The following is an 11,203-nucleotide window of genomic DNA, read 5'->3' as shown; positions in this document are numbered from 1 at the left end:
GATGATTTTTTGCCTTGTCTTTTATATATCTTTTATATAACTTTTATATATCCTCAATATTCTTAACATGCATACTTGTAATTCCTTAAGTCTAATAAGTTAGTATAACTCTAGTATTTTTTTAGGCTGAGAGACCAAACATCCCAAAAGCCTCATAGCAAGAGGCCAGAAAACCCTACCCTATCTTGGGAAACCAAGGGTCTCTCTAGAACATATCTCATAAACTAAAAATTTAGCCCATCCAGGAAGAAATTCCTCAAATGAAGGAATACCACATCATTCATCCAGGCCTCCAACTGGAACATTTTTATTAGATACCCTAATTTGTAAGGTCTATAAATTATATACGCAATATATCTTACATGTGCATTGTGGCACATCCTACCTTGATGAAGTGGTGCACCAATAAGGATCCTTATTAAAATACCAAAGTAAAAACCCCTTATCCCTTAACTGTGTCTGACTCTGATTTTTTTTAAGACCATAAAAAGGCATCAGCAGTATGCAGGAGACCTGCAAGCTAAGGACAGAACCCTTCCTAGGAAATTAACCAAGGAAGATCTAGCTTAGTGCCAGCCCTTTCACATGACTTGTATTTCATTTGTTTAACACAGGTGTAATATATAAAAATGTTCTAGTCTGGTTGCTGTCTCCAGACCCACTCCAGAGTGAGAACTGCTGGTGGAATCAGCCAAGAGTGCCAAAGGCAGCCTCACCATCCCAGAGCACTCAGCAGAAACTGGAGCATGGTGTGTGGTGGTGGTTGGGTACACACCTTTGAACTTTCCCTTACAAATGCAGGGGAAAGCCAGACATAGGCAAAAGATAGTTTGAAAAATACTACCTTAGTACAATTCAAATATAACCCCCCACTGAACAACAATTCACAACCTAGGACCCTTGTGTGTGCTTTCAAAAAATAGTCTGTAGGAAATTTAAATTGCAAATGAAGCTACTCTAATCTTAGCTTCTTTAAATACCTTACTACATGGCTCCTTCAGGGTGACAGATTACTAGATTTAGATTTCTTTCAAGTTAGTCTCATGACAACCATTTGGGAGATAATATAATCTCCATTTCTCTGCTACTCTGAGGTAGGCTTTGGCTGTTTGATGCACACTAAAGATAGCTTTGTTCCAGCTCCTTGATACCCTGCCCCACAGAAAGCTCAGCTACCCCCTCATTCTTAGTCCAGGGTCTGTGTAAGTGTTTGCCTATTAATAATAACAAAAAACCCCTTCAAATCACCAACATCACAGAAACTATGGCCTAGCATACAGTCATTTTCCATCCACATGAACAATTACAGCATTTCTAGTGACTGAACCTTTCTGGCAGAGTGATTGAGATTTCTCATCCAGGGAAAATATTATCTAAAGCTAAAGTGTATTACAAACTATTTATTGGTTAATCACTACACAGTAAAGTTCTAGGTACAATTTCTCAGTAGAAGTATATTAAATTCAACTGAAGCAATTAAGGGAAAGAGATAATGCTCTGTGCTCTAATAGTATTTTATTTAAGTGTTTACTATTGCTAAATTTTGTTTGGACATATAATCTCAAGCTACATATTTCAAGCCCACAAATCTCATGCCAGAATTACTAGGGAAAAAGATTCTGTATTATTTCACATTTTGGTAGCTACAGTGGGATTAAATTGAAGAGCAGAGTTCTAAATTGAACCTTAACTATTCTCAATGATGTAAATAATACAGTATTCCAGAACTAAACTCACAAGGGAAAAATTCAAAACCTGCTAGATAACATTGTAAAAAATTCCTATATCAATGTCAACATCTAGAAATTGACCTTTTCCTTTGAAAATCTCTTTTAAATAGTCTGATAAAAAAACCCTGATATTCATATTATTAAAGTAAAATTAATGACCTATGCACAAACCCCAGAATTGCTTCCATACCTTAGAAATAAATCTGAACTGATGAATACTTTCAAATAAAATATCCACAGCTCTGTTGCCACAACGGACATTTCTAAAAGGGCATGAGACTGCACCTTAGGATGACTGCAAGAGGAGTATAAATTACCTTTATACCATTTCCTACTCCTTCTACAGATTTTGTCAGAAAAATTAATATATCTTACACTGCATTCTGTACTTGCTGTAGTCTGTCTCAGGAATGAATTATCACCAAATTTTAATGCTTCAATACTGTGCATTTTTATTCTCATTATATTCTCCCTTTTTTCTCAATCTTGTGAGAAAAATTATAATAATAAAGAGAAAATAGCAGAACATTTATCCATTTATCCATTCCCTTGACATCCTTAATATTGTAACCAGAACAGAAAATTATATGAAAATGATTTGTTCTTATACTAAATATAGGCACAAGGAAAGAAATACGTTTAAAATTAATCAGTCCCCTGAAGAATATGAATCCCTGGTCCATCTTCAGTGCCCTAAAATGTACTTCTACACTGAGCATTGTCATCAATTAAAGCTACAGTCAGTATTAAACATTGACATCTGCTACTGTGATGTGGACTGCTGTGAAGTAAGCCTGCAATTGGACATGATACCATTTTGGTACAGTGAGGCATAGAGAAAAGAAAGGCAAGCACTAGATCTCTGAAATGTTTTATAGAAGCACAGATGTTAGGAAATCTGAACTCTGCAAGTCCTTGTCTCTAAACTGAAAAGGATCACATTTCTGCTAAACATGCAGAATATGCCATATTTAATGTTATTTGTTCACTCCTTTTTTTTATATAACAGAATAAGATACAAATATATAAATTGTCATTTTCTTGGTATAAAACATTTCCTTACCAAGGAAGAAAATAAATCCATCAATCAGTGTCTTAGAGTACCATTTCATAAGTACAATCCATCTTTAAGTACACATATATTTCTTTAAATATATGTGTACTTAAAATACACACATATCATTACAATATCTATGCACACATAGATAGACATACAAATACAGATAGTAATGATATTCCAAGTAAAAACAGCCAAACAACTTTTTGCAAGTGAGCTTAGGATAAGCTTGCAGCTAAGTAAGTTGTCAAAACTGTCTGCATGTCTTTACCAAGGAAGAAGTCTAAAGAAAATTATTGTGGATGCCTGCAGAATATGTGTATCCTCAATAGCAGTGACCATGATCAATGGTCACTGAGATTCATATTGCATCTCTTTTGGACATGACTAGTTCACCTGATCTGTCCTTTAGGGTGCTCTACTATCATGTAGTCAAGAGCAATTCCTGTCCCAAAGAGATCATCAACTGCCTCAGTAAGAAATGGGAGAAGAAGCTGAAGCACAAAAACTTGCCATAGGATGGAAAAAAAACAGTGACAAAGAATATGATTTGAGTTTCATGACTGTCATGCCAATATCCTTTCTAGGAGTTATTCACCAATCTGAAAAACAGGACAATTTAATGACTTGAGCTGATGTGAAGATTTTAATTTTGATATTGGTGGAATACATCCAAATGCACCTGATATTTCAACTGCCTTTACTTTATATGTCATAAAGCTCATCTAAAGAAATCTAAACATTTTACAGACTACAAGTACATGTATTTAACTACATAATTGAATCTGAAACCAAGTTCAGATTAGAAGCAGTGTGAATTCCATCATGGGATAGAAAACCCAGAACCCCTGGGTGATGCTGGGAGGGATGCTACAGCTTTTTTCCCTCTGCTGATAAATCTGCACATCTTTCCTGTCCCTGTACTCTCTTGGTAATATCTCACTGTGTTTTAAAGGATTGCTATTTACTAATAATTTGTTCTTTTGCCCACAGTATCTTCCAACAAATTCTAAGGACATGAAAACATGTTCTCATATTTGAGAGAATAACTAGTAAACTAGTGTGTTAATAAACTCATCTTGATGAGTACCCACTAAAACAAAGGCACCCCCTAGTTTTAAGGTAACACAACACAAGCATGCTAGCTTATCATTCTTTTTGATCAGATAAAAAACTAGTCTTGTGTAACAATCAAAATGAACCTTTGGTTTAATTTTAAGTCAGCATAAGGATTTATCACATGCTATACTTGGCCTCCTCCTTATATTAAATGCATAATTTTTGCTTAAAAAGAAATTTCTTTTATTTAATTTATTTTAAAAAGTGAAGTTCCTTCCTGGCACTAAATTATATCATCTAGTCCAACTTTGAATTTAGGAAAGTCATTATAAATTAACTCATTATTACTCTAAAATGCACTTCTGTGGATACACACTGAAAATTCTATTGTTGACAAGAAGCAATTAACTACAAACCTTAGCAGACTCTTGGGGTACCTAGAAGTTCACATTATCTGGAAAACTAACAACTAGGTCTGTTAGCTCTCTATCTGCATTGTAGGTAAGCTTTACTACTTTAAAAGTCAAATGAGATCATCATTATCCCTGAAAAGCAAGTAAATTATTTTCTTATTCATAATATAGTGATATTATTACCGTACTGTAGTCAAGGTCTTTTTCTAATTCTGCACTCAATAGTGAACACAAAAGAAGTAGAAATCTACCAGTATGAAGAAAGAAGATGGAAAAGTATGGTCAAAGTCCATGAAGATGTTAGGTCTTGTGGGCAAGGAAAACAGTTATTTTCAAAGATCATGAATTATGGAAACATGGGTCACATGGCTTAAAATCATAGGGAAAGAAATCACAGTTAAAAGTCTCCTATTTTCTTATTTGAATTTTTGATGAACAAACTGCAAATTACTGCTTTCAAGAGTTCTTTTCTGTGTCAAAGCCTTGGTAGAACCTTCTGCCAGAAGAATTTTTGAAATTTCATGAAATTTTATGTATCTGATGTGTTGGCAACACATAAGAACAGCAAATCTGGGAAATCTGAAAATTAAGGACAATATAAATGAATGAAATTGAATATCTGAATTAAAAAGAGCAAGCCTATGGAATTAAGATTTTTTTTAAATATACAAGCTTGAAGAAGACTCTCAGAGCAATGTAAAGAAATATCTTTGCATTTACCACAAAAAGTAAAAAGGCGTCAACTCCTTATTCAATCATCTGAAATGACAGGAGACTTGAAAAAAGTGGCAAGAATAACAAGATTTCAGATCAAAGAAGATAAAAACAGATTTGTGCTTGTAAATTGACAAAAATAACTTACTGAAGTTTATGTAATAGTCAATAACCAGGATCCTAAATATCTAGCAGCATCAATTATTAGTAGCTATTGAATTCAGAAACATAGTAGGACATGAGAGTTACATTTTTGTACACTCAGGTGCTGCTTAATTCCGCTAAACACCAAGAGGAACCAATTTAAAGACAGCTATGCACATCTCCTGCAGGAGAGCCTCTGGATGTAAGCTATTAAGCTCTACAAGAAGTAAGTAAATGAGCACGGGAATGAATTTTGGGGTTAGGAAACATGCAAGATTAAGAAAAGGTTTAATAAGTATGGAAAGCCTCAGAGAAAATATCTGTAGCAAGTACAGAGAAATTTCGTTAGCCTCGATGGGTGATCGATGTGATGAACAAAGAAGACATGAGGTACAATCTCCATGAATGTGAATTTCCCTTTCTTAGGACTTTGCAAACTGTTTAACTACCTACTTCTTTCTGTATGCTTTAGAGACCTCCTGCAGTTACCATCATTTTGCCTGAAAAGGTCAGGGCCTTTAGTAGCACCTTTCTCTGTTTTTCTGCTGTGAAACCAATAAATAGTATTTTACTGCACGTTATTAAGATTAAAAAGAAATATGCTCTTAGAGGAAAGTGATGCAGTGAAATAATGAGAACAGAGAGAGATCTTTCAGGAGAACAGTTTCAGCATGCCAGGAGCCCACCCTGCTAAACACACTCTCTAACATAAGGGGACTTTTGGTATGACTCCTTGCTACCTCCACTACTGGCCAAGGTGGCAAACTGCTAGCATCTCCTCTTCAGTTCTCCTCCAGACTAAATCACACACTAAGTCTTCCTGCTTCTCCATAGCCTGATGCCTAGAAAATTTACAGCTGTATATCATCATTTTTACACAATCATTTACTTAATCTCCAGTTTCATGCTCCTGGCTAGCACAATCTGTTTTGAGGGGCAGTTTATCTGGACACCTTCAGTTTGGCACTATCTTTGCAAGTAATTATATATCATGAGTAGCTATTAGGCATTAGTATGCTTACCAACACAAAGTCTTTGCAGGTGGGGAGGGCTCATTCTCTGCAGCTGTCTGGAAGGGGTCCCAGGTGTTGCAGAGCTTCTGTGACCCATCAGGTCCATTGGGACTGATAACAAGGATGACATAACTCAATTACTCTGATTCCTAGGCTAACTCTTGACCAAACTTCTTGGTTTTTCCTTTAAGATTTTACACCTTTTTTTGTGTTTTCCTCTTGAATGCTTCAGCTGCTAACAATCCTGTCTCAACAATTTCATTTTTATCTCTAAGTTTACCTTCTTGACCATTCTGCATAATATCTGACAGGTCTTCCTCAGCAGCAAGAGCAAAGGTGAGCATGCTCAAAGCATGAGCAGCATGATGCAGTGGGGCTATATGAGAACTAGGACTTAGAACTTGTGACACAGGTCCAGGACTGCTGGGTTCATCTGGGTGCACAGCCCTTGCTATTCTTTGCCAAGCATTTGATCCTCACTCCCACATTCTTAGGAAAAGATTCTCTTTGCCTCTCCTGGAGCTGACCTAAAGCCACATGCAGACTGAACAGAGTGTAGATCCCCACCCATTACCAGGTCCAGCTCAAGGTCAATCATCTGAGATGTCAAAGTCCTAACAAAAAAAAATTTAAAATAAAATGAGACCTATTGCTAGTTCTGGGGCAGAGATTGGGTCTTTTAAGGTCCAGACTCTTTGTGAGGAAGCTTTGATGTGCTACTCAAAGCTTTTTTTTTTTTGTTCACAGCCCACTGTACTAAGGGACCAAAGTGCAGCCAGAGAGTGAATATGGTATAGGAAACATGGCAAGCTTTTAGCACTATGATACTTAGCAGCTGGTGTTTAATACAGCTGTTTGCTTGGCCAGCTGTGACAGAACACATCACTGGCCAGATGCTGCCTTCTTCTGCAGGACAGCTGGGACATGGTTGGTAAGCTTTTTCTCTGTTCTAACAGAAATTTATACAGTCCAGGGATCTTAACATGCATGACTGACTATTCATTCTCTTCAGTGGTCATGGGAGCTTCATTTATTCATCCCTGAGCAGGAAAGGAGAGTCTGCACATTAATCACTGCCTCAGGTGTTATTTCAGGTAGACATGATGGAAGGTTATAACACATAATGTAGCAAAGCTGCATTTGCCAGGCTTGGGTACAGTACTGGAAAAGTGCTCTGAAACACAGGAAGCACCCAAGCACTCCTCTCCTATTATAACCATTCTGAGAGAGAAGGAGTGAGCAACCACTGATCACTCTGGTTATTTTTTGCTCAAGTGCATAGACAGTGCATAACCTTTTGACTACCAGCAGTGATAAAATCAGGCCACACAATTTTGCATCACCTCTACCTACAGTTTATAATATCAAAGAAATAGGACTCATATTTGATAAATTTTATCAAATTTATCCAATGTATCTATCAAATATTTAATCTGAGGCGTTTACAACTCTGAAAGTCTAGCTAATGGCCTTAGAAGTGTCAAGTCTTGTTGCACAAGTGTTAAGCATCTTGGGAAGATGTTGGGTTGGAAATGGGCACCTAAGACTTTTCAGTAGAAAATATAATTGTTTTTTTATGATGGACCTTGCATAAAGGGTGTTTTCATCTGAGGAAAGATGCAAAAACAGTTTAAACTGCTAAACAAAAACAACATCATTTTCATTCTGTGTTTTGGAATGAATGAAGTAAATATTACAGAATGCTAGGGTATTTCATAGTAATCTAAAACTACCACTGTGCCTGCTCCAACAGAAAACATTCACAAGAGTTTCTTGCAAGAACCACTAATGTTCCTTTTCTAGATATCTGTAGTGGTAAGCTGAAAGTGCAATTACAAAGACCACATAATGTATATGACATAGTGGTATCAATAAAAAGTTTGAGAATTTGCACAAGTTACCTAAAAGACGCATCAGACTGGGTGTACAATGACAATAAATACACCAAAACTTATCCAGAGGGAGCCCTTGACAAAGACCTGTTACCACAAAATGATCAAAATGAAGGGCTGAAGTTACTGCCATGATATCTAACTAGTTCAGATTTTTCAAGCTTTTATACCAATTTGCAAAAATTAAGTATTCCTACTATATTTCCCCACAATACCTACAAGTGCAGTTCAGTGAGAATTTTTTGCTGTCAAATCTGCTTTTGCCAGACATTCTATATCTGACAGCAGTGTCTGACAACGGGCTTATAGCTCAAAGGACATTTTAGGCATTTTAAAACTATATATGTGACTATAGGATATTGAGTCCATCTTAATTCTCAATACAAAATAAAACATGTTAAAACAATAAACCAATATCAAGGTGGTTGGTCTTTCTGTCTTGGGTGATACAGAATAATAGGGATGCCAGATACTGAGTCCTGATCCTGTCTCCTAGGGTCTTCTTAGGTTAGTGATGACTTGCTGGTTTTGGATGTGCTTTCCTGTACTCCTTAGGAAGGGAATGCGATTCAAATTCCTTTTCCATCAGGTCTAGGGACTTACTCAGCATCTCTTGGTTTCTGATCTGGGTATCCTAAGAAGCTGTACATAGATCCTGAAGATCTGCTGGTACTAGTGTCATCAATACATGCCAGTTTTCTGTTGCTCTTTCTGGTGCTTCTGCATTTCCATTCACTTTGCACTCATATCAGTCTTCATGGTTCTTTATAGTTCCTTTCACAGATAATATAATCACAAAATTATATCAATGAATCATGTGCTGACAGCCCCTGACACTTTGCTAAACAAAAACAACCTGCACAGTAAGAAAACAATGTCAGAGGAGGAGAACTGCAGGAGGAGAAAAAGACTAATTTGGGTTTAAAAAAGACCTATCAGTATTGTAGGAGCTGCCACCACCTCCTGAAAAGAACACTGTTCATCTCTGGGATAAGAAACTAATCACCAGCATATGTTTTTCAGGAGATTGACCCAAGGCTTATGAAAGATTTTTCTCAAAAAAATATGAGAGAGGGAAAAAAGTGTTTAAGAGAATGGGGAAAAGGAAGTACTGTGAAATGTGCCAGAAAAGGCCACAGATAGGGACTAATAACATCAAACTGGTCATGGCATAAATGGGTATCTGGACCTGCCAACCTCAAAAGTAGTTATGCTAAGACACCACAGACTTGTTCATCCAAGAGCAACTCAAAGATTAAATAAAATATGGTCAGCATAGTATTTGTTTGCTGGTATCTTAATTTATTTCTAATAGCATGACATATTACTGCTATTTTTAATACTAATCATCAGCAGGAAGAGTAAAAAATGGCACTGGACAATACTGCTTTCAGAGACTGAGCTTCCCAGGCAGAATGTCTGTGAGCATCACAGCAGAGCCCTTGAAGCTCCACACTGCCTACTGAATCAAACATGGACTAAGCCTGACCCCTGGCAGGATCCCCAGCACTGCACAGCCACAAGCAGAGGATACTACATGTTCCTTCAACAGTGCCCAGCTCTGAGACATTCTTGGTCATGCCTGCAACCTGAAAACCAGACATCCAAGCCCCCTGCTACTAGTGCCAGGTCACCCTGGTGCATAATGCCATGCTGACATAGCCTTGTCCCTGTGCTTCAGGGGGTGAGGAGAGGCCAGAGACCTGCTCTATGAGATCCTCAGAAGCTATGCAAAACTTGATTCCACAGGAAAAAGTTTGGGTGCAAGCAAAGCTGCTAACCTCTCTGAATTAACCCACTCACTTTTGACTGAAACACTCAATTGTACATCTTTCTGTATTTAAGGACGCTTTGCCTTCCTAAGAGGCAGAGCAGCTTGGCAGCCAGGACACTCCTGCCTTATGTCAAAAATGCAGGTTTGAGTTCCTATTTTGAATGGGGCCCAAGTAAAGATTTGAAGCTGAATCTTTTGGGCTGCTCCCACAGTGCACTATTGTGTATGCATGCTGGCATTTATGCACCTGGTTCCCAGGCTGTGGTGAATGCTTCATCCAGCTGATTTGCACCTTCAGCTCAGCCACAGGCTGGGGCTGCACTTCCACAGTGGAGATCCCTACAGCCACACCGAGGATCCCTTTCTTGGAGCTGCCAGTTAGGTCTCTTGAGCAATCAACAGGAAGCTTGTTAACCATGTAGCAGTGTCAACTAACAGATGGTTCTGCACACGCGTGGTGGCAAGATTATAGACACTCACTGGTTAAGAGATTGATGACAGTGGTATCACATGGAGATACACTCAGGAAATAAGTCCTCTTGATGAATTTGACCTATAATTGCCAGGGTTATGACTACAGGGCTTTCAGGGTATGATAATGTGAATTGTCTACTGCTTTTTCATCAATAAATTTCGACTGCTAAATTGATACAGCCACCAATACTTTAATTCAGATTCACTTATCATCTGATGTCACAATTGAAACACTGAAAGCAACACTGACTTCAGTTCAGTAACTCATAGAAAGAGTAAGCATATAGCAAAAAAAAGGTGCTATGCCAAATTTCCTTATATGATCACAGGGAGGATTATACAACACTTATCCTCTCATTACTCATCTCATCATAAGGCCTATTGCATCCAAAGGCTAGATAATATGCTTTTCTGTAATACTGCTTCTTCAGAGAAGTATGACTTGCTGCATCTTATCAGCTTGGAAATGTCAATTGGAGGAAGTGAACCAAAGAAATCAAGACCGTTTATTCTACTTCAGAATTAGCCTAAACTCAGAGCAGGTACCTAAAAAACCTGTTAGAAAAAAAAATAGTAATAAATACATTCAATTTACAGGAATAAGTTGCTTTTCTAGTATCAGTTAAATGGGGGAAAAGAATTTGTGTTTAATTTCTTCAACACATTAACTACAGCTGCACACAAAGCACTGGAGACTAATCTCTCTATTAGTCACTCACTGGGGTTTACAATGCTAACAACTAGTAATACTTTTCCTACCACAAAGTGACATTAAAGGCTTATCATTCATCCTTCATGCAGACAGCATGAAAATTGACACTCCACAGAGACATTATAAATAAAGCCAAACACTACAGGATTATTAAATAGTCCAGGTAACTTTCCTCATCTTCCAAAGAGATATTTTTGCACACTATAATATTCTACAAATAT

Source organism: Agelaius phoeniceus, chromosome 5, assembly GCF_051311805.1.
Source record: "Agelaius phoeniceus isolate bAgePho1 chromosome 5, bAgePho1.hap1, whole genome shotgun sequence".
In the NCBI taxonomy this organism is placed as follows: Eukaryota; Metazoa; Chordata; class Aves; order Passeriformes; family Icteridae; genus Agelaius; species Agelaius phoeniceus.
This window is presented reverse-complemented; position numbering follows the sequence as displayed.